We start from the raw sequence: 24,013 nt of genomic DNA on the forward strand, positions 1-24,013 counted from the left end.
ATTACTCGTCGAGATTTACTGTTATCTCAAAACAAATATTCGTAAAACAAAAAAAAAATTCTGTCTGAAAAGTCGATTTTTTACAATTTTTTTAGATAACTGTGAATCTTGATGTGTCATGCTATTTGAAGAAATTTGGCATAATTTTTTTTTTGAAAAACCCAATTTCCTGTGATTTTTCGGTTTTCAGAAAACTCAAACTTTGACCGCTTTGCGCCACTCTCTCTTAAGTCCGATTGAGCTGATATTTGGCATAGGGTGTTTTTTCGAAGTGGTGAACATTTTGTATAGGGTTTTGGAAATTTTAAGGTCGACTCTTTCCCATACATTCATTGGCACCCTAGTGTATATACAGTCCCTCCTATTGTGCACGGCGAATGAAGTGTGATGGACCGAATCACAGTATTCCCGAAGGCGAATGACGTGACTTTAGTTGTCATCAGATGAGACTTGAAACTGCGTCCTTTGCAGTTTTTGACTTGAAAATGAAAATAGAGCCAAACAGTAAGGCAACTTTCCGAATGAACCAAGTGACAAGTGACAGAATAGGAAAAGTATCTAACAAAAATTATGCAAACAGATAGTGCAAATGAAAAAAAAACCATATAATTGATACGGTAATTTTTTATACAATATTAACGCTTACATCAAATTATTTTAATGTCATATCCATATGTGAAGTTATATGGCCTCAAGTGTCAGATAGAAACAATTTTAATTGATGAACAAAAACACTCGACAAAAATGATACAAATATAGCCATTCCATGCCAAACCGATATAGTGGTTCTCAGATTTTCGTGAAAAGTGGTAGTTTTGTTCTTTATTGAAAAACATTAGACCCGTATTTTTTTATTTTTTCAGCAGGGTGCCCATTTTCATTTTAGGCTGATCCGAAATATAGACTTTTTCCCCTTTTTTCCTAAAATGACTTTTTCAAAAATTCATAACTTGTGAACTGCTGAACCGATTTAGACAGTCGACATATCAAACTAAAGCTAATTAGCTATTCATTTTTGGAAAAATGCTACGCTTGCAAAAATTCCAGGTTTTGGTTTTCCAAAATGTATATTTTATTAAGGCTCATATGGCGTCAGCCTAACGGGGCCGGGAGTTCAATATTTCGACAATGTTTGCTTACAACTATGTTAGTAATATGTAACCGATTACTCGCGGTTGGCTCGAGGTTAGTATTACAAGTGTTCTCATAATTGGTATGTTGCAGTCTTCGATGCTCTGTACGTGTGCCCGACACGGGATACTTCCTATTGGGATGCAGCTGACCATTAATCAGCAACGCCCCCCTAGTCTGTACCCCATATCTAGCGTGGTGCGTCTTTCTCGACTCGAGGACTCCAGGATAGAATGGTCACTAGCCATTTTTTGTATTGCCAGGTTTTGGTTTTGTCATTATTGATTGTATTCGTTTTTTATAGTTTTCATGGTCTCGGGACCATGGGTGATATATATATATATATATTTTTTTTATATGGAAAGCTGAGGATTTTTCACATAACATATCTCGAAATCATGGAGGCGTTTTTTTCATTTTTGAGTTATGATTTTTCAAAGTTTAGGACCGATGGTCCTAAAAATCTTTTTTTTCCTGTTTTTTCCACTACAAAAAATAATAATTTTTTATCTAACCGATCTAACCGATCTTTTGATCTGACCGATTCAGATGATCGACATATCAAATTAAACCCAATCAGCTAGTCTTGTTTGAAAAAATATTACATTCTGAATAAAAATGGATTTTGTTTTCGTAATTATTGATTATATTTGTTTTTCATAGCTTACATCGTTTCGGGACCAAGGACGCCATATTTTTTTATATTTTTTTCCTGAGAAAATCTGAGAACCACTATATCGGTTTGGCATGGAAGGGCTGAATTTCTAATCGGGTAAACAAATATATCGGTATTTATCTATGAATAAGTAATTACTGCTGCACATTTTAATAACCTGGAGGCATGTTGATTTTTTTCTGTTAAATTCGAGCACGTTCACCCCTTTAGTAGACAATTTAGACGACAAAAAAAGAATGGGACAAGCAAAATTTTCTCAATAAGCAAAGAGTCATAACTCTTCGAAAAATACATTTAGACAGATACTCTTGACGGGTAAATTTTTACAACGGACACTGTACTGCCGTTCTACGCATAGTTGTTCCATATTCCAAAATCAGCAACTGAGAGAAACGCAATCAAAGTTTTCTAGCATATTTGTCTATCAGAAGCATTAAGCATTTCAGTTTGGCAATACACCGATTTTTTATGAACAGTAAACTGTTCTCTAATGAAATGTGAAAAGTCCCTCACTTGAATCAATCAAGCTTGATTATAAGTTTAAAAATTCATGGTGGGACAGTTATGCCTAGAATATCAACATGGGACAATTGAACCTGTTGCTGTTTTTTTGAAATACTCCAAACAAATAATAATTTTTTTGTATTTTTCCGAAAAATTATGCATAAAAACATCGTTTTATGAAGAAGGGAGTGATCTGCAACACCTTTGCAGAATATAAATCCCATTGTCTTTAGTCATTCGCTAACAAGGTGTACACGTGTTCTGTTAACAGTTTGAGTGCGGAGCAAATTTTGTTTGCATATGCCAAAAATGCGGATGAGTTTGGGTATATTTAAAAAAAATACCAAAGAGCTTAGATAACTGATTAGGTCACAAAAATTATATATTTATATTTATATTTATATATAATTATATATTTATATTTATATATTTATGTGTTTTTTTTAATAGGAAAAAAAACACATAAAAAGTGAGGTTTATAAAATTTATTAACATAAACTACCTTATCTATATATAAATTATTTTTTTTAAATAATGAAAAATAATATTTAAACAATTTCATTCAAGATTATGGTTGGCTGCACAAAGTGCGTGAAGTCCTCTCCAAAAAATGTCCCCGAAAGACGAAATCCTACGTTAAGATGGGTTTTCTTCATGAAAATCACATATAATCAATACGAGTTTGGTTTTGTTGAAAAGCCCCAAGTCTCTAGTTGCTAATACTACCATAAGGCGTTGAAATTATTTAATTTTTCATGTTTTTTTTAAAGATTTTCGCCAAAGAAAAATTATTATCATGGTTTGTTTACCTCTGATCATGGTTTGTCCAAAAAATAATCCTGGTTTGTCCAGTTTTAGAAATCACCATTTTTGAATGAAAAAAATCGAATTTTCAAGTAGATGTTGCATTTCTAATTGCTTGAGTTTACTGTCATCATATTGATCGATTCATAATTTAGGCTTTCTTCAGAATATTGCCTTTTCTTGGGCATTTTATAAGTGTTCACCTCAACACACTCAACATAGAGAAACTTATTTGATGCTATGCGCGAAAGACACAATAAACAAACTGCAGCGCAATAAGCGGATGCCATAGTAATCATGTGGACAAAACAACATTAGTGAATCTGACAATTCATGATCAGAATTGAGGCCATCGAAATGCGTTAATTACACGGTTTAGCTATGTACCGTTCTGAATCATATTTCGGACGCTTAAGGCATATGATGCAGAAAACAGATCTAAACTTTAGGCACAGGTATTGTTTGGTTGATATTTTTAATAAATCAGTTCAATATGCTTTTAAGCTCTCTACTTTGGCGCCGATTTGATTGAAAACATACAAAAAATCATCGAATAAAATGCTTTTCAATTGAAGCGAATAACAATCAACTTCGGACACTAAATCAAATTTCGGACAGATTGAATTCAAATTTCGGACATTTTTTTGTAATTTTTTGGACGAAAATTACATTACACTTGATTATATTTCATAGTCAACTGCAAAACACTTACCAAGCAATCACAGTAAACTGTTTACGATGATGAGAACTGATGAAACACGGGAGAAATTTAAATATTGTGTTGTAAGATTTCTGCCGATTACGTTATAATTTAAATGTTGTTCTCATGAGAAATGATGGCGAAACCAAAGGTTACTCTAAGGAAGCAATTGTGATATTAGTTGGATAGTTATATTATCAGTGCATTAAGCATTTCAAGATATTAGAACAAAGCGTCCGAAATATGATTCAGAACGGTACATCTGATACAAATGGTGTGCAAGCATGATGTTTACAATATTTATAAGCGTGAATCCTGAAAAGGTCTTAATACATACCAAATAATCATTTGGTGATTGATTAAAAGTTAGCTCAAATGAATGGCGCATTGAATCCAATAGAAAGTGGATTTGATAATCCTTAAAAGCGTTTGATGTATCCAAAACGCCATGAACTAAGCTTAGGTATTGCACAATCAGGTTATATTTTCTTAAAATTAGCGAGGACTTAGTGGCGTCTTTACCTTTGTATATCATTGAATTTCATTTCAAAATTCTTTTACTGTCAAAAACGTGTTTCGAATACTTGGATCACTTTGAGTATGATGGCCAGTCACAAAAAAATATTTAGAAATGTGAATAATTTTTTTTTCGTACGCGAACGGATGGCCTTGACTCGTCCTCATATCGTTTTCTTCCTCTTCACCCTTGTAATTCTTTGGTGATTCCTTCAAAATTTTAAAAAATTGTGCATTTGTGCCGCTGAAAAAGTCTGTCCAATTGTTTTCCATTTCTCCAATTGGAGTTAACGTTGACGACATTGAGCTTCGTGTTCCGTTATAATGGAAATAATTATGAAATTATATGTAAAAATCACCTAAAAAAACATTTCATTCATTCACTGATTGGAATTAGGGAGTTGCTTCTTTTGTCGATCGCGAATGTACAACAAAAATAATTTCGAAAGAAAACACAAAACACTACTTCTGCTAGTTTTTTTATGAATATTGACTGATTAAATTTTTATTCCATCGGTTGGAATAAAAATTTAATACATTTTTTTCTACTTTTTCATCTAACTCTTGAAAAATTAAAAAAATGGGGGGTAAAATGAACAGTCCAACGGATGTATTTTATCGCTGTAATGAGACGGCAGTTTAAGGGCAGTAACAAAATGCTAAATTTCAGGTGATGCTTCGAGCTTCCAAAAAAAAAAAATGTTAAAGTTGTATTATGCTAAATCTAATGGAAGCTGTTTAAAATAGACCAATAATAATGGTGCAGTATTTTTGAACCGCTTAAGCCTCACGAAAAGTGAGACTTGCAATTATGATCATACGAGACAAGATTTTTTATTCCAATTCTTCACAAGACTCATATCAAGCACACACCCTTGAGTTACATCACCATCTCGAGAAATCCCTCTTTCCATATGAAAAATTATCAGTTTAACGCAACGCTCATTCCATCACTCCCGACATGAGTAATGTCTACACGTTCACATTTTACGACCCGCCAACTCCCCATCTCCCACCGCATCTCATTACGATCGAGCGCTGAGGTGAAAAATAGCACCGCTCGGCGGGGCAAAACGTCTCCACCGGAAGTTGGGAGTGCGTTTGCTGGCACAACTCACTCACTTATACACCGCCCACGACCACCACCACCGCTAAATGAATGGAGTCTCCTTCCTTCTCTTACCCCCAGCAGATGCCGGGGAATGAGCTTTAAACATAAATAATGATGAAGAAGAAAACACAATTTACCGTACCCCATCAGAGGCCAGAAACCCCGCGAGAGAGTGAGAGAGGGGGTGTAGGAAATGAGGTGGCTGCCTTGGAGTGCACACCGTTTATGATCCCGGTGTTTGTGCTGGTTGCCCGCCAACGGGGAAGCGAAACGTGCCGAGCATGTCTAATTACAATCATAAAGCACCTGAGCTGTCAAATTAATCCTCTCCCCGCTAGAGCTGTGAATGAAAATTGAACAAGGATGTGTGTGTTTATGTTGCGGCCGGCCAACAACTGTGCCATCCGTGGGCTGCACATTTATCGCGAAAAATCATAATTATTGAGAACCGCGCAGAACACACACGCAATGTCCCACGCTCTAAAATGGTTATTTATGGCACGATATGAAGGGAAAAATCTGTGAAATATCCCGCGCACAGATCGTATTTTTTATTACCGCTGGGAAAAATTTAATCTGCCAGTGAATCGGGTTTTTTTCTGCGCGTCCGGGGAAATTATAAATTCCAGTTTTAGGCGTAGCCTCTAAAAGTCGGCTCTCGAGCCTTATACGCGCGGGGTATTAATTTGCAGATTTTATGGCACTTTTTCGCGCCCAGCCGAAACTCACTGCCATCCGAGGGAAACAATATTTATTTATTGGCAATAATTATAATAATCGCAGATTTATCTTCGCAGTGCTGTTGCGACGGGATGGTGATGGTGGTCGGATTCGGATGATGGGATTTATTCCTGCCTCAAGTATGATTGAGTGTGTTTTGGAAATTTACTTTTTTCCATAGTGTTTGTTAAAACTCCAAAAACGGATTTCGCCGATGGTCGTTCTGAGATTGAACATAATTCTAAGCAAATAACCTTTTGTGGTGGAATGTGTAAACAGGATCGAGATTGCACTCAAATGAACTAACTTTTCTCCATGTATATTTTTGAATTTGCCAATCATCGTAAATCAAGGGGATGACAGGGAAAGCGTAAAAAGTATCAATAGAAGAGTGATACTATACCTTAGCACATATATGGGCCTTAGCACCAAACATATTTACGTTTAATTTCTTTTCCTCCCAAAGCCAGTCTTGTTTATCAAAATAGGTCAAAATATTGGACCATTGTAGGTACCGTTCTGAATCATATTTCGGACACTCTGTAATAATAACTTGAAATGCTTAACGCCCGGATGATATAACTATAAAATTGATATCACAATTGATTCTTTAGAGTAACCCTTAAGTCATATCTTCAGGGCATTGAGCATTTCAAATTATTATTTATTTATTTATTTATTTATTTAAATCTGATTCATCTGACATCTGTGGTCCTAATGAATAAATATATAAAAATATAGTACAATTATTTATACAATCGACGAACTACTTAATCTTGTTTTAAGGCGGCTGGATGTCTCGCCGAAATCAAATAGATCCTCCACCAATGTGAAAGTTCGAATCATCGACGACAGCGGTTCGTAGTATCCGAATAAAGTACGATGAAATCTGTTCTGTAGCAAAGATCGCTGTCGGAGAGGTCGTTGAGCAGCACGAAGGTCCAGTAATGAAAGTAGCCGAGGAGAATCAACTTCCCCATTGAACAGCTTTGATACGAAAATTGCCTGTTGTATTCTGCGTCTTCTCTCAAGGGTGTCCAGGCTTAAAAGTCTGCATCGATCCGGGTAAGCCGGAAGATTCAATGGATCGCGCCAAGGTAGATGACGCAAGGCCAACCGGATGAATCTTCGCTGTACACGCTCAATCCTCAAATTCCAGAAAATCACATTTGGAGTCCAAACAACGGCTGCAGTTTCGAGAATTGGTCGTACTAAAGCGCAACATAAGGACTTCAAGCAGTATGGGTCAGTGAAATCCTTCGCAATCTTCGAAATAAGTCCGAGCTGTCGGTTTGCCTTAGCAATGATTGAGGTGTAATGAGCGTTGAAGTTCAATTTCTGATCCAGCACTACTCCAAGGTCAGTAACTTTTTCAACTCTTTCAAGCAAAGCACCGTCGATGCAGTAATCAAACTGTAACGGACTTTTGGAACGATGGAACGTCATGACGGAGCACTTCGGTACGCTGATAATCAGTTTGTTTAGATGGCACCAGTCAACAAACACATTCAGCAAATGTTGCAAGCGTTGGCAGTCTTCAGCTGAACGGATCATGCAGAATATTTTCAAATCATCAGCATACATTAATCTGCAGTTCAACCCTAATTTCGCAGCAATGTCATTAAAAAATAATATGAACAACAAAGGGCCTAAGTTGCTTCCTTGAGGGACTCTAGAAGAATTGCAGAAGCACGAGGAAACGCAGCCATGAATTTTAACGCGCAGTTTTCTTTCCGTCAGGTATGATCTCATCCACGACACGAGTTTTGCAGATGATGCGAGAAGTGATAGTTTAGCCAAAAGTATGTTGAGGTCGATCCTATCGAAAGCCGCCTTCAGATCGGTATAGATGACATCGACTTGAGCCTTGCCCTCCATAGCAGTAATGCAGGTGTTGGTGAAGTTCAACAGATTCGTGGTGACCGACCTGCCGGGCATGAAGCCGTGCTGATCGGTAGAGATGTAACCCTTGGATTGAGTAAGAATAACTTCACTGACGATGATCTCAAATAGCTTGGACGCAGCCGACAAACTTGTTATTCCACGATAGTTCCTGACGTTTCGCTTATCACCGTTTTTGAAGACAGGAAACATGAAAGACTCCTTCCAAATTTCAGGAAATACTCCATCATTGAGTGATCGGGTAAAGATGACAGAAAGTGGCTCGGCTATATCAGCAGCGCAGCGGCAGAACAATACCGATGGTATGCCGTCAGGACCCGGCGAAAGCGAACTTTTTAATTTTTTTGCAGCGGAGATCACCATGGCAGGAATGACCACGAACGTCGTCAAACTTATGACGTCCGAAGGAACACCTAAGGAGGCAAACTTAACTTGAGCTTCACTGGCTGGTATATGGTCAAACACGGATGTAAAGAACTTGGCGAAAAGCTCACAGCATTCAGTATGAGTATTCACATCGACGTCGTCATAGAGCTCGTTCCTTGGGAGGGTTGAGTTTTTCCTCTTACTGTTGACGAATTTCCAAAAGTTTCTCGGATTTTGTCGCAGATTGGTTTGCATTCTCAAGACGTGAGCCTTGTACAAAGTTGAATTCAGCTTACGATACGCATTACTTGCATGTTGAAATCTGAGTTTGCTGTCAGACGATTGTAGAACACGATGTTTTCGCTGACAGGCGTTTTTTTCGCGTTTCAGCTGTCGAAGTAAAGCCGTACTCCAAGAAGGCGAAACTGGACGTCTTCTGTGGGGTACATTCTCCCGCAACCAACGTTGAATGGTGAAACAGAAATCGGAGGCCATTTCATTAACATTTTGACAGGCATTCAGGTATGTCCAGTCATGAATGGGGAGGTAATAACCAAGTGCATCGTAGTCGATTTTTCCAAAATCGGGGGTGTATTCATCGGCAACAGGATACCCGTCACTGTACTGGCACGTACGAGGTACTGGTAGAGATATTTCCAATGGTGGATGATGCGTATCCACGGGTAACAGTGCAACCACAGCTGCATTGACGATTACATTACAGTCATTTCAGCAAAAAACAAGATCAAGAGTTCGACCCAGTTGATTGCGGTGCCAATTGACTTGACATAAATTCAAAAAGTCCATTCCATCGATCAGAGCAGCACTCGACGCAGATACCGTCGAAGCTCCTGCTGGTAAAACTTCGCCGCCAGCACTCTGCAACCACTGTAGGCGAGGCTGGTTGTAATCACCACAAAGCAGTACCTGATCTACACATGTAGCATTGTCACAAAGATCACGAACAGAGGCCACATGTTCATCTATCAACTCCACGTCGCGACTACGATCAGTTGGGATGTACACAGCACCGATTGCAAATCGTTTACTTCCGATGACAACGACGGCAAACACCTGTTCCATTCTTTCCCCGTGAGGCGTGTGGATTTGCGTACAAGAATAGCGATGGTGAACCGCTATTAATACGCCACCGAAGTTCGTTTTATTGCTGTTTATACAACTACGGATTATTACAGACTATCCGAAATATGATTCAGAACGGCAGGTAGGAAAAAATCAAATTAACATTAGTAAGAGAAAAGTGATAAAGACGGACATTTTCAGTTGTTTTTTTCCTTGAATTTCACATAAAATATATAGCTAACTCACCACAACTCGATAGTCTAATGTTAATAATGAAAATCGTGTCTGGAAGAAAACAAAAGAGTCGGACGGACCCTAACTGAAAAGTTATATTTTGAAATTCAAGTATAGGTATAGGCCTTACAAAATGATCAAATTGAACAAAAATATTTGACTGAAATCACATAAAAGGACCTTGTAATTTTTCTCGTTTTTATCATGTCCTAAATAGCTTCCGGCATCGGGAATGACAGATTCGGTTTACGTTTTAAAAACCGCTAAGCTAAGCTTTTCCAGCCATCTGAGTTGGTTTATTGAACGAATGCTCAGTTTTTTTTTCGTGCAGTTCGAAAACCAGTCCGTCGTGGACTTCCCATAGAATCTCCTCTATTGGTCCTTTTCGGTAATAAACCAGAATTTCAGGGAAGAAAAAAAAACAAAAGTTCACATTTAGTTTTAAGACACTCTTCCGAGATTAGAAACTGACGCCGGGAGATTACCTCTGAAAATGTTGCCATGTTCGAGAGGCTCTGCATTATAATTAATGACGAAACGAACAGCTAGAACTGGATTCTAAATCGGAAAGTTATCTGGATGCCCTAGGTATTGCTTATTGAGCAGTAATTCCCTGTACTGACCCACGAAGGTTCCGCCCACTTCACAATCAGTTTTATTTGTCATAGTATGAGACTAGACTCGAATTTCTCGGCTTGTGGTTTTTTCGGTGAAAAGGATTCGAGCTTGTTTTAATGCGCAATATATGAGTCATACTCCAAAGTTACCTGTATAACTGTGTATTGAAAATTTCCGACTGCTTATACTGCTAGACCGGATGTTCAACTCTCTTTCCAATCAAATCAAAGGTAAAAAACAAACTGGATGATGAAAGCGATTTTGAGATTACCACTGTCGTAAGTGCAGTCTCATATGACAAAACCAGTTTCCCAAAATTTTGAATCACTTGGTCGTTGCCATTAATTGGATAATCTAATGTATTGGATACATTCGTATGCAATTTATTATAAATATAAAGGGTGTGTCACATCAAATTGCATCACGGAAAAAACGCTGTAGAAATTTAATTTTTAGGAATTATATCTTCAGCTTTCGCTTATAATCAGATAAGAGTGTATAGATAACGTTGATCATGCTTCACTGTCAATTTCTCGTAAATTTGGAAAAATGTCGTCGAACGATAAAGAGCGTCGTGAATTAATCCTGTGCACTCATTTCGAGAATTCGGAGTTGTCACATCGGGACATCGGTAAGATGCTGGGAATCGTCCAATCCACGGTCAGCAAAGTACTAAAACGATACTTCGAGAACCTAACCATCGACCGGAAGGTGAAGAACGGCAAAAATGAATGCTCCGTCAGTGAAAAAGATCACAAGCGCGTAGTTAAGCAGTTTAGACGTGATCCGAGAAGTTCGGTCCGGGATGTCGCCAATAAGCTGAATTTGTCAAGTTCATTCGTCCAGCGGACCAAGCAGCGGGAGGGCCTGCGTACATACAAGGTTCAGAAGGCTCCTAACCGCGATGAAAGGCAAAACATGGTGGGGAAGACGCGAGCCCGGAAGCTGTACACCGAAATGCTGACGAAGCCGCATTGCCTGGTAATGGACGACGAAACCTACGTCAAAGCGGACTTTCGTCAGCTGCCGGGCCTGTTGTTCTTCTCCGCAGAGAACAAATTCAGCGTTCCGGAGGAGATTCGCAAGCAGAAACTATCCAAGTTTGCCAAAAAGTACATGGTGTGGCAAGCGATCTGCTCTTGCGGAAAGCGGAGCGCCCCCTTCGTGATGACCGGCACGGTAAACGGGCAGGTTTACCTTAAGGAGTGCCTACAGAAGCGCTTACTTCCACTATTGAAGCAGCACGAGGGCCCGACCATCTTCTGGCCGGATCTCGCTTCGTGCCATTATTCAAAAGACGTGTTGGAGTGGTACGAAGCCAACGAAGTCACCTTCGTGCCAAAGGAAATGAACCCGCCCAACGCGCTGGAGCTTCGCCCAATAGAGACATATTGGGCGATTATGAAGCAGGCCCTCCGGAAGAACCCAAAAGTTGTCAAATCGGAGGCGGACTTCAAGAGAAAATGGATTTCTGTTCAAAAAAAAACTACAACCTGACGTTGTACAGAACCTTATGGACGGGGTAAAGAGGAAGGTGCGAGCATACGGGCTTGGGCTCGAAGTATGAATAAAAAGAAAATGCCAAAAGTTGTTTAATAGTTTTTATTTTACTGTCTAAAATTTTTAAAAGGATCGGTCTACTGGGCGAATTTCTACAGCGTTTTTTCCGTGATGCAATTTGATGTGACACACCCTTTATTCTAATCATCTACGGCAAACCACGAACTCGGTTTAATATATACTCATCAAATTCACCAGGAGAGCAGAACAATTCCTAGTTATGAAGCTAAAAAAATGTAAGCAATTCTACGCCACATCAGCCAAAAAACAGGCGATTTCGTCGCGACTCTCACCGTTTTTTTACAACTTCTTACGTATGGTGACAGACATCTAACATCACAATTTTCATTATCATATTACCAAATTAAATTACGGCTGATTTTTTAAAGGGCGTATTCAGAGTCAACTTCATTCAAACAATCGTAATCAATCGTAATGATGATATTATATTTGACAAAGTTATTGGAAAATTAGTTCGTCAAAAAAAAAACAGAAAAAAATAACATTTTAAATAATTTGATATTAATAACTATTATATATCACAACACCTCCTCTTCGACAATTGTTTGTATATTTTTATTACAAAGCACTTTTAAATTTATGAAGTTTTCCGTATAGTGGTACCGTATCGTGCTCACCAAAACGAATATAAAGATTTTCAAAATTTATGAAATTTCAATATTTTGTGAAATTGCAATGGAATCGATTCTACATGACACATATAAGTAAAGTTTAACCCTAGGACTAACCATTCTAGAGATACAACCAATTTAATATAATGAAAATCATATTCTCGAATAAGATTTTCTAACAGTGTAATTAAAATGTTATTTTACTAAATAGTTCATTCATTTTTCAACAACTTTTAATATTTTAGTCAGGCATTCAAGTTATGAATTTTATGTTAAAAAAAATGTCAACGATTCTGGATACACCGTTACGAAAAATCAGTCGTAATTTAAATTGGTCATCTGACAATGATAATTGTGGTTAGGTAAGGTAATTCCCATCATATGTAGAATTGCTCATATGCAAACAGCAACATTGAGAACTGTTTTTGCTTTTTGACTTTCTCGAGAACGGCAATTCAATTTTCTGCGAGGCTGCTGAATTCTTAGATAACGTGGATCAAAAACTAAAGTAGTATTAGTCGTTCTTGAAATACTTGATAGTTTTACTTAGAACAATATATTAAACCATTGACAGAAAACAATTGCATACAATAGAAATGTTGTTCAATTGATGGTATTAAGGCTTTGATATTTTTGAAAACAAAGTGAAGTTTGTGCTCCCTTAAAAGAAAATTCCTAAAAACCGCATACCGAATATCAATATGAATATTTTTTAAACGAATAACACTTCTGCAAGGTCATATCTGAACGAAGGTGAGTTATTCAGTGAAACGTTCAATCGGCAAACACTTTTCACCGCACAGAATCGACCCTCAGGGTTAGCTTTATTCTCATACTTCACTTCGGGACATCAACAATAGGAAACTGGCTACTCGCTGGCTGGAACGAGACTAGAATGGAAATCACAATTTACCTCATTTCATACTCTCGTTCGGTGCAAATTGAGCGAGAAAAACGACGTAGTTAAAATTGCAAATATTTCCGTCTTCTTGTCAAGTCAAGTCATCAAGCAAGCAATGCAAGCAAGCGGCACAACCGATACGTGCGGTAACAGTTCAACAAATCAATCATGCCCTGCCTCTGCGTTAGGTGCTCGTTATTAACTTCGCGGATAGAAAGGCACAAAAAAAGCTCAAAGTCAATGTATGGGAGAATTTTAAATGTTTGCAAATCTGATCCCCTTGGAACCCTTTGAAAAAAACTTCGTCCTGCGTCGATATCTGCTGACTCCGAAAAAATAAATAGTTATCGAAGAACACATATTGACGCACGTAGCTGCGACTAAAAATGTATCGGTCGATTTTGTTCAAAACGTTTTGCATAAACGTTTGGGCTTTAGACGAATCGCTGCGAGATTGATGCCTCAACCTCATATAAAAATGGTGTCACGAAAAGTCAATCTGAAAAGGGATACTTCCCATGGTATATTTTAAACCCCAGATACGAATGACGAGACGTTGCTATATGAGTACGGTGAGTACAGTGTCGATCATCATGAATAAATGTCGCTGAACAGTAAACAAAGAATACTATCCATGCGCCGAGAAAGTAATGTGAATCTATACATCAATTTCTGATTTGTTCGGAAATTAATTGAGGATTATTCGTGAAGTTGACACGTTGCTCATCGTAGATAGTGCTTTTCTTAACCGTTACTTTCATGTCAAACGCCCAACGAGTTCCATTCAACTCATTCCCCAATCATCTTTCCAATCATCAATCATCAAAAATCTATGAAAATCTCATCTCAAACCATGTAAACTAAAAAAAAAATTAATACAGGGTTTTCCATTTCGGGCTTCCGAAAGGGTTTTCCATTTCGGCTTCCATATCGTTACTTAAATGTCTACCATTTTACAATATGGATCGTTTTAGCATCGCACAACGTGTTAGTTTTGTTAAATTATACTATAAAAATGATGAAAACCCGGCAAATGTTTTTCGAGCATTACGGACGGATTTTGGTCGTCATGGACGGCCTACAGAGCACACAATCGCTAATGAAGTGCGTAAATTCGAACAAACTGGATCCGTAGCGGATATTGTGAAACCTTTGCATCATCGTAATGTGCGTTCGGCCGAAAATATTGCTGCTGTTGCTGCCAGTGTGGAGGATGACCCGAATGTTTCGATTCCACGGCGTGCTCAGCAATTGGGCTTGTCAAACACATCATTGTGGCGAATTTTGCATTTGGACTTGCACCTACATCCATATAAAGTCCAACTGGTACAAATATTAGAGCGTGGTGACCATGGAATGCGTCGGGCATACGTCGATTGGGTGAAGGAACAACAGCAGCAAAATGCTGAATTTTCGCATCAAATTTTCTTCAGCGATGAGGCACATTTCGAGCTCGGTGGCTATGTGAACACCCAAAATTTCCGTATATAGGGCTCAGAAAATCCACACGTGATTGTTGAGAGGCCATTGCATCCGCCAAAAGTCACTGTTTGGTGCGCATTATGGTCTGGTGGAGTCATCGGGCCGTATTTCTTTGAAAATGAGGACGGCGAGACGGTAACTGTGAATGGTAAGCGCTAAGGCCGCATGTTAACCGATTTTTTTTTTGCCACAAATTGAAGATATGGATACGGATGACATGTGGTTTCAGCAGGACGGCGCCACGTGCCACACAACACGACCGAACATGGCCATATTGCGAACGAAATTTGAGGGACGCATAATTTCGCGTTTTGGTGATGCCAATTGGCCGTCCAGATCATGCGATTTGAACCCGCTAGACTTTTTTTTGTGGGGTTATGCGAAAGACCGTGTCTATGCCAACTCTCCGCCAGAGCTGCAATCCATCACCGTCAATGTCACAAAAAAGCTGACCATAGTCACTCAATTCCTCTCACGGCACGTGAGATCCACATATTCAGTAGTGATACTCACTATTTTGTTTCTGACACCTAACCAAATGACGGTTGGTTCCAATGCCTCTCACTGCCGATCGCTCTGTTTACAACTTTACGTTACGAGAGCGGTGGTTGTGGCGTATGATGGTAGTAGAAATGTGAGTGATCAGACAGTTCCAATCATTTTTGACAATCGCGACGGTTGTTTACATTCGTTTGTTGAAGTAGAAGTTGTTGTTGTTGTTAGAGATGTCTAAATTTTTCGTTTATTCGATTATCGATTAATCGTGGGGCCAATATTCGATTCATTCGAACAATTGTCTTTCAGTATTCGATTAATCGAGCGAATATTTATTTCATATAGTTAAAATGAACAGACATATATAATAAAAAATATTATGGTGTCATGATTTTAAAAGTTACATTAAATATAATTTTCAAATGAACATGGTGCAGCATAATGGTTTTTGAATGAAATGGTATTTAAGTATATTGATAAATTTACCATTTCATAATTTTTTTGCGAATCATGAAAACGATCCGATTGAAAACCGACAATGCGTGTTTATTTTATTTTGAGTTAATCATTACCAGAACTATTGAAGTTTAGTTAATAAACGTGTGATGAACACAAAAATTTTATTTTTTCATAAAACGTAAGAAAATTGCGATCTCAAAGAATCGCTTAAAAATCATCCACTTGCATTGAGGCTTTATTGAGAAACTTCTTATACCGTGCCATTAACTGCGCCACGAACAATTCCAGATGGAATATATGTTTGCTTCCTTGCTGCATCCGGTGTTCATAGTACCCGGAAAAATTCAACGTTTGTGTCTTCAGACTCGTCGCAATTTTTAACCAGATTCGGTACCAATCCACAGATTATAACATTCGATGAAACGCCTTGGGATAGCAGTTCGTATAGCTGTTTCGTCACCACTTCCAGCTTCTGTGGACTTTGTTCGAGGACAATATGATTGGCGGTTTCTCGAAGGAATATTTGCCTGTCGATTTACGGCACCTAATAGTTGACCGTGAACGGTTACAGTTGTACCTTGTAAGCTTCCAGCATGAGGATAGCGTAATTCTTTTCGTTAGCTCCGAAGGAATGTGCTGAAATGCAAATAGTGTTGTTACATTCAAGAAACAAACAAATGACAATTATACATACAACATTTTAAGAATATCCTCCTAAGATAGAGCCGGCACTCTTACTCAAGCAACGACTCCTAACCGCGGGAATAACCCGCGAAGTAGAATTGGCGCACAAAATCAATCTGCATGTAGACAAATTCTTTTCAATGGTTCTTCTCAGCGCATCCTGGGTATCTTTGATCAGCTAATCCACTTTGGACAAGACGAGTCTCATATTCCCTCTACCCACTGGGATCAATTTGCTTGATCAAATTCGACATGACCACCCTGTTATATATCACGGCAACCGATGAATTCAACTCGATGTGGTAATTACTGCTGATGCTCCTGATTTCCACCTTCCGGTTCGAGGGCGTTGTGAAATTCATTATCTCATTGCGTAGCCGTTCCGCGCCCGGTTGGTAAAGTTTCCGCAGCAGACACATGATGCGAGTTTTGTTAGTGGCCTGGAAGGGCCGTAGAACATGCAGGAAGTCTCCCTGGTAGCAAAGATTGATCAGATGCGTAACTTGCGTTTTGTGGTAGTCCAGTTTGGATAGCTGGCGCGGTCGGTAGCGGTCAACCCAGAGAGCCATTGTACACAAAAATATTTGATGTATAATGTATACAAAAATACTTGGTGACTTGTTGTTTTCGTGTTGGCCTTTGTCAAAGTAAATGTCATCACCTCCAGAGTAAATAAAGAGTAGAAATGCCATATCACTGCAGCTTGCAACTGAAAATATAAGTCTGCAACAGGATAGGCAGGACATCAAACATCAGTAAAATATGTCTACAAAATTTAGCATAGTTGCAACGATGAGAAACAAATTTGGTAAAAAAAATCGAAGTCGAACGAGTTTCAAAATGCATCATTTTGCTAATTTCAAACCCGATCGGCAATAGAGGGGATAATCAAGGCGTGTCATTCCACAAACTAAGTACTAATACAAATGACACGTGTAATACTACGTAGAGTCGGCGAAGTGCCACTAAAAACATTAAGGCCATCTGAAAAGATGAAAAGAAAATACATGCCTGAAAATACAATATTCTTCAAATTGTATTTAAAATGAAACTGTATATTCACATCTGGCATCCCTGGCCGTAAAGAACGAACACAAAGAGGCGAATGTTGTGAATATCGCCAAACACCAAACCATCAGCTAGACTTTTGAGTGTCGCACTATTCTGAAATTTCAGCAACATGACACTCACCAAAGAGCTCGGATTTCTACTGTCAAGTAGAAGCTCACCATGTGTTAGTGTTGTGATAATACTCTTCTCACACTATTGAACTGGCTTTGAGATGGTCACCAAAGATAATCGTCGTACAAAATTTGTTGATTATCTTTGTGTGAGTACCATCACTTGATTCTCACGACAAATCGCAGCTCTGCTCTCCGCAAACTCTTGAACATTTGAAAGACAACATTCGTGAAGTTATGACCGAGATACCGCCCCATATGTGCCGAAAAGTCATCGAAAATTACCTGTTCCGGATCAAGATGTGCGAGGAAGCCCTAGGTGGACATTTGAATGATGTTGTATTTCACACATAATGGCATAAACCAAACTTTAATTTGAAATAAAAGTTTCATCGAAATTCGAATTCTAAGTGTGTTTTATTTCAATTCACTTTCGGAATTGAAAGTTGGAAAACCCTGTACAATCGATAATTACAGAATCAAAGTACATTTTTTTTTGCAAGTTTAGGAATAGGCTTTAATTCAATATGTCGATCATCCGAATCGGTTCAGTAGTTCAAAAGTTATGAATTTTTGATAAAAGTCGTTTTTGGGAAAAAGTGTTAAAAGTTGATTTTACGGGCCACCCTAAAATGGAAATGAATACCTCAATGAAAAAATAAAGAAATACGGATCTAATATTTTGCGATAAGAAAAAAAAACTACCACTTTTCGACGAAAATCTGAGAACCACTATATTGGTATGACATGCAGCCTTTTGTAAATTATTCCAGAACTAGCGTAGCGAGATTCCACAACTTTTCTGAAGACTGTATCATAATCATTCTCGACTTCTTCTGTCGTTGACTCGTTCACTACATGTTTAAATTTTCCGCTGAATTGATCTGTTAGAATGACCATTAGGCAGACTTTTAGATGATGAACACCTTTGAATAACGAGAATACTAGAGCATAATTATTTTTGGAGAAACAGAGTGGAATTTAGTTGAATCTCACGAAGCTCTTATACAAACGGGGTATTTAACTAAATGCAGTTTGTACAGAATGACGAAAGGTCCGCTGATGCAAAAGTTATTGCTTCGCAAAATTATTCCATCTATGATAGATGCCATATAAATAATCTACTGTCTTTATTCCCTTAATCCATTATGGTTGTTTGTTTCTCCTCTAGTATTCACTCAAGAATAGCGCGGTTGTCAAAACAACTTTTTCTCCGCTACAATCGGAAGCAAAACAAACCACATTTTACTTCCAGATCACGGGACCCATCATTGGGAAGATTCGTAGAATACTCCTCAACCTCTCATTGGAGGGGTTCTCCTTCCGGCAAAACGTTACCCTCCCCCTCCCAGGGCTAATCGACTGACCCCACGCGCGCATTCATTTAGACATCCTCCGAAAGTTTTTCAGTCAAAGCGCAGACCAAGATCCCGGAATGTATCGCGTTCATGTTGTTCTTTGTGCGTCGGGCAGTAAATCAAAACCAAGAGAGCGCCGATAAGCAGATATGCGTATCTTCCCATTTCCCATTGAATGGTTGCGGAACGGTGGCGCGACCTTTCGGAATCATTCCGTCGTTGTAACCGGACGCTTCCTTTTTTGCAAACCCGTCCATTGCCATTTGCCGGTGAAGCGTTAAGAGTCGAGTCGAGGGGGAGGGAGGAGGGACGCACCGGTGATATGATAAATGCATGATGGAATCCAGAGCATTGATTGGGAGATGGGGAAGGTTCGAGAAGATTAAAATATATGGCTTGTTTGGCTCCAACCGGATGTTTGTGGATATATATATATATATGTGTGTGTGAATGGGTGCGTGTCATAGAGCTTGGATGAAAAATAGCTAAATCACTGCCCTGTGCGAGTGTGCGTGTGTGCGTTTGTGGGTGGGAGAGTTTCCCTTCCCTCCCATTTGGCCAAGAAAACCCCTGAGTGGGACGGGTCGGATGAGGTTTTTATTAGAAAACCAATTCCCCCGAGATTGTGAAAGTTGATAAGAAGCAAAAATTAACTCCGATCGTCTTCTGGCTGTCAGTATGTGGGTGCGCGTGTCTGTGTTCGCACAGCCATGAAGCGTAGTTTGTTTAACAAGGATTTAAATAGGTTGTAAAAGAAATGTGATTTATGAAGGTCTCCCGCACCGGTCCGGGAAGCTTCGGTTTGGTTTTCCGAAAGATATCTTCTGGCCGGAGGACGGATTATGGCTGAAGCCGCAGGCAGGGTTGAAGGAAGCGCAAACACTCGCCCCATAGGTTTACGGCTTTTCACTAGACGAGAGTGATAAATGTGTTTTGCTCGGTGAAGCGAAGTTTATAAGCGACTTCGGAGGTTTCACAGCGTGTTTTTGCATCCACAGCCCGACGGTTGAGGAATACAAATTAGTTGTCGACCGGAGCCGAATTCCACTCGTCAATGAAAATCGATTTGCACAATTTCAATTATTTTTAAATGACATGGTATTTCCCCAGAACTAGTTCGACTCGCCGTTAAGCCATGACCTCATTATTCTACAACTAACCTGAACGGTGGCATCCAAAACAACCACTCCCATCGAATCGTTATTTCGATATTCAAAACACAGCTCTTATTGATGGCCAGGATGATGAGTCCCGTACTGGCGAGGATTGGCACTTGTCGATGCGGCATCGATATACGTCTGTGTTTTGTATGCAAACAACGACTTCGTCTGCCATCCTCCCCCATACCCATACCGCCCTGTCGCCAAATGCTGAAATTTGCGCCTTCGATGATTTATCTCCTGTGGTTCGTTTATTTTTAACTGTCAACATTTGCTCAGAAATTATTATTATGAATTTTATTTATCTCGTCGAATCCTCGAAATGAAACCCGTGCCATGATCCCCTCGACACTGCCATCGTCGCCGCCACTGGAGGAAGTGATGGCGATTGGCGAGCGCTGGGTGAAAACGAGATGATTCGTATCAAAACATGTTGCCTATTTGGTGGGTGGGTGGATGGGATGGTAGAACCAGCAGCAGTTCCAAACGCACATGGAACTGATGTTTGTCGCAATAGTTGAAAATCAGGATGGACGAGATGCTGAAGGAGGTCAGCATTTGTGAATTATGATGTGCTTTCTCTCTGTCTCTCTGCGTCTGTCTCTCGTGCGTTTGCAATGCTACTTGTTTTGTCGGTTGCGCTGCGATTAATAGGTGGGTTGAGCACGTTCGCAGCCACCGACGAGACTCAAAGCCTCAGAGATGAACATTCGCACACATTCGCTCCACAAGCGACGGTTGGCAAATGAACGTGTGTGTTTGACCGTCACGGAAATGGTGATATTTGCACTGTTTAATATCCCGACCCGACTATCCAAGAGGCCGGGCCCGGTGTGGGTGGTAGTGGTGGTGGAGGCGGTGAAATGTCAAACTAGAAGCTGGATGGCATATCCAGACTGTCCCTCATGAGGGGAGGATGAGGCCTGGACCGATGGAACCAGAAAATTGGTTGTCACACACAAAATGCGCTCAAATGGCAGCGCCAGACGTTGCCACATTCAAACGCATACACACACAAACACACATGCATCCACACAAACACGGGACCAAAACGGACGATTGCTTGTAAATTATTTATTACAGTCCAGTAATAATTTATATTCCATAATTTGCCTCATGTACATATAATTTCTGGCCTATTGTGGGCCACCGCCCGGGTGGATCGCCCAGTGATTATTAGCATTGTTACAGTGTTACTACTTGGTTGCAGGTTTGGCTCTCCGCCGGCGCATCATCCCGAGGGGTGGGGGGCATCCCAACCCGTCGAAAGTTACTGAAGTTGACGCTATGATTTATTAATTGTTGATTTCATTCAAAGTAAAGGGCCTTTGTCGGGAGATTAGGTGTAGGCGCAAAAGCTCGCATTTCTCGGTTTTGTCATCAAAAACCGAGAAATGCGTTTTGATTTTCAAAAAGGAAGGCCCGAGTGATTTATCGGTTGTGGAACAAAGACCTCTGTGCAATCATGCTGAAATGTGGGTTCATTCCAAGGAATGATTTGAATGATTCGTTCAAAACATTGGTACCTTGTTTGGATAGCAAGGTTGTAACAGATATAAACTGGAGAGCGTTACTACAGGAACAACCTCATTTTAATGCATGCCTAAGGCTTCCCAGAAAACAAAATAATATACTATTAGGTGTACCGATAAGTTTCTTCGGTTTTACAACAGATGGCGTAACTTAATTATTATTCCAGTGAATCAAATTTCCAGACATTCGTTGGAAAGCTACTGTCATTGCGCGTCTTTTTCAGTATATGTCAAAAAGTTGAAGCGTAAACACCATAGTTTTTTGTACTTCGAATATGTCGAATTTCCTACCAACGAGAGTGTTTTTCCGGGAGTGTTACTTCATGACTTCAATATGAAGAAAAAAGCTGTGGAAAGTCATCGCATTTTGGTGGAAGTTTATGGTGACCATGCTCCAACTGAGCGAACGTGTCAGACGTGGTTTGCACTGTTTAAATGTGGTAATTTTAACTAGAAAGACGAAGAACGTTCCGGACCGCCAACTAAGTTTGAAGATGAAGAATTGGAGGCCTTACTCGATCAAGATCCTTCACAAGCGCAACAAGAACTTGCAGATACACTTGGAGTAGCTCAGAAACCATATCCGATCGTTTAAAACCAATGGGAATGATCCGAAAGATAGGAGTGATTGGATGCCCTTATGAATTGAAGCCACGAGACGTCGAACGCCGTTTTTTTTACGTGCGAACAACTGGTCTAACGGCATAAAAGAAAGGGTTTTTTTTGCATCGAATCGTTACTGGCATTGAAAAGTGATCCGTGAATTGCCAGAAAGATGGGAAAAAGTTGTGACTGGCGATAGGCAATACTTTGAATATTAAATTTGTAACCATTTTTGCAGAATGAAGCATTATTTTTTGAAAAACGAAACCGGTACATCTATTATTTTATATGAAAAGCATTGAAAATTACAAAATGACACAAACGAATATTAAAAAACATTTTTTAAATCTCAACAATTAATAATTTATTCGCATAATTCATGCGATTTGCATTGTGCATTATATTGTTCTTCTGAACCAATTCAGTTCTTATTTACTCAAATGATTTTCATCATATTATTTATTGATGTATTTATTTTTTGAAACGCCACGTGGCTTTTATTTATCGGATGTCCTAAAAGATAAATTAATGCTTAAATGGTTAATTGATGCTTAAATAAAAAACAGCTGATGTCAGATCGTAAAAGTTTCGGAACAATTTGCCGAAAAAAACTTGATGCCTTCTTCGGGCTTTGGGTGTTTTTCGACAAAATTGCTCGAAAACTTTTGCGTAATTTGATCGAAGTTCGAAGTTTTATGAAAGATTCAGGAAAAATGTTGTCAAAAATAAACAAAAAGAGGAAGAATACCAAATCTTTCAGAACGTTACAATCATCGAATTATTGCGAAAGATGAAAAGAGTTATCAGATACTTAAAAAATATGGCTTGGATGTTTCTCCCTGGGGTGTAAATCGAGTTCGAGTTCGTTGTCCTAATCCGACAGGGAGTCCTGATCCTTCCACCCTCAACCCTCCCCCCCTCCTTTGCATCTTAGGAACTTGCTTCCTACAGAATTTTCAGTAGTGTCAAATGAAAGGTGTCACAAATCTGACAATTTGATAAAATGAGGACTTTTTTCATATTCTCTTCATTCTAGCGGTTTAGCGTCATTTTGCGTTTTCATTGCTTCAAAAACAGAGACAAAATATTGTTGACCTTAGGCCACCTTAAGCCATATAAATTGAATCTACCTGTTTCCTGTAGCACAAGGCATGCCGTTATATGAAAAAAAAAAGTCGGGGTGGTCTTGAACCGAACCCCAATTCTTACTTCGTAACTATTTAACACGTTCACCCTGACGCTTGCCATCAATGGCTCGCACAACCCTAGCTCATCGCGCTGTGCTTACTACCGGGGGAACGCATTAGATTTTGCTACCAGAAACTTTTGATTAACTCTGTGTATGCATCTGTGTGAATGTGCGCGTGCCTGCGCAAAGGCGTTTATGTTCATGTGTTAACGATGACGTTGACGTTGACGTGATCATTTTGTCGGATGTCATGCTATTTCCGATCTTTAAAAGCCGTTTTCAACGAACCGAATACCAAAATGGTATCGGGATATGATATACGACTTCCACTGGTAGTCTTACCTTTATCACGCCGAGTATTAAAATTACTCAACAATTGCTGAGTCTTAATAAGAAAGACTTAGGCACAATC

At 39.3% G+C, this 24,013-nt stretch overlaps 1 protein-coding gene and 1 pseudogene across 5 annotated transcripts in view; one reads left to right on the plus strand and one right to left on the minus strand.

The window, feature by feature from the left end:
- Positions 1 to 24,013, plus strand: part of LOC129769306 (RNA-binding protein Musashi homolog Rbp6) — a 1,713,766-nt gene that overhangs the window by 1,371,582 nt on the left and 318,171 nt on the right. The gene's annotated exons all lie outside the window — the stretch shown is intronic.
- On the minus strand, positions 16,102 to 17,316 carry LOC129769305 (replication factor C subunit 3-like; annotated as a pseudogene).

Source organism: Toxorhynchites rutilus, chromosome 2 (genome assembly GCF_029784135.1).
Source record: "Toxorhynchites rutilus septentrionalis strain SRP chromosome 2, ASM2978413v1, whole genome shotgun sequence".
In the NCBI taxonomy this organism is placed as follows: Eukaryota; Metazoa; Arthropoda; class Insecta; order Diptera; family Culicidae; genus Toxorhynchites; species Toxorhynchites rutilus.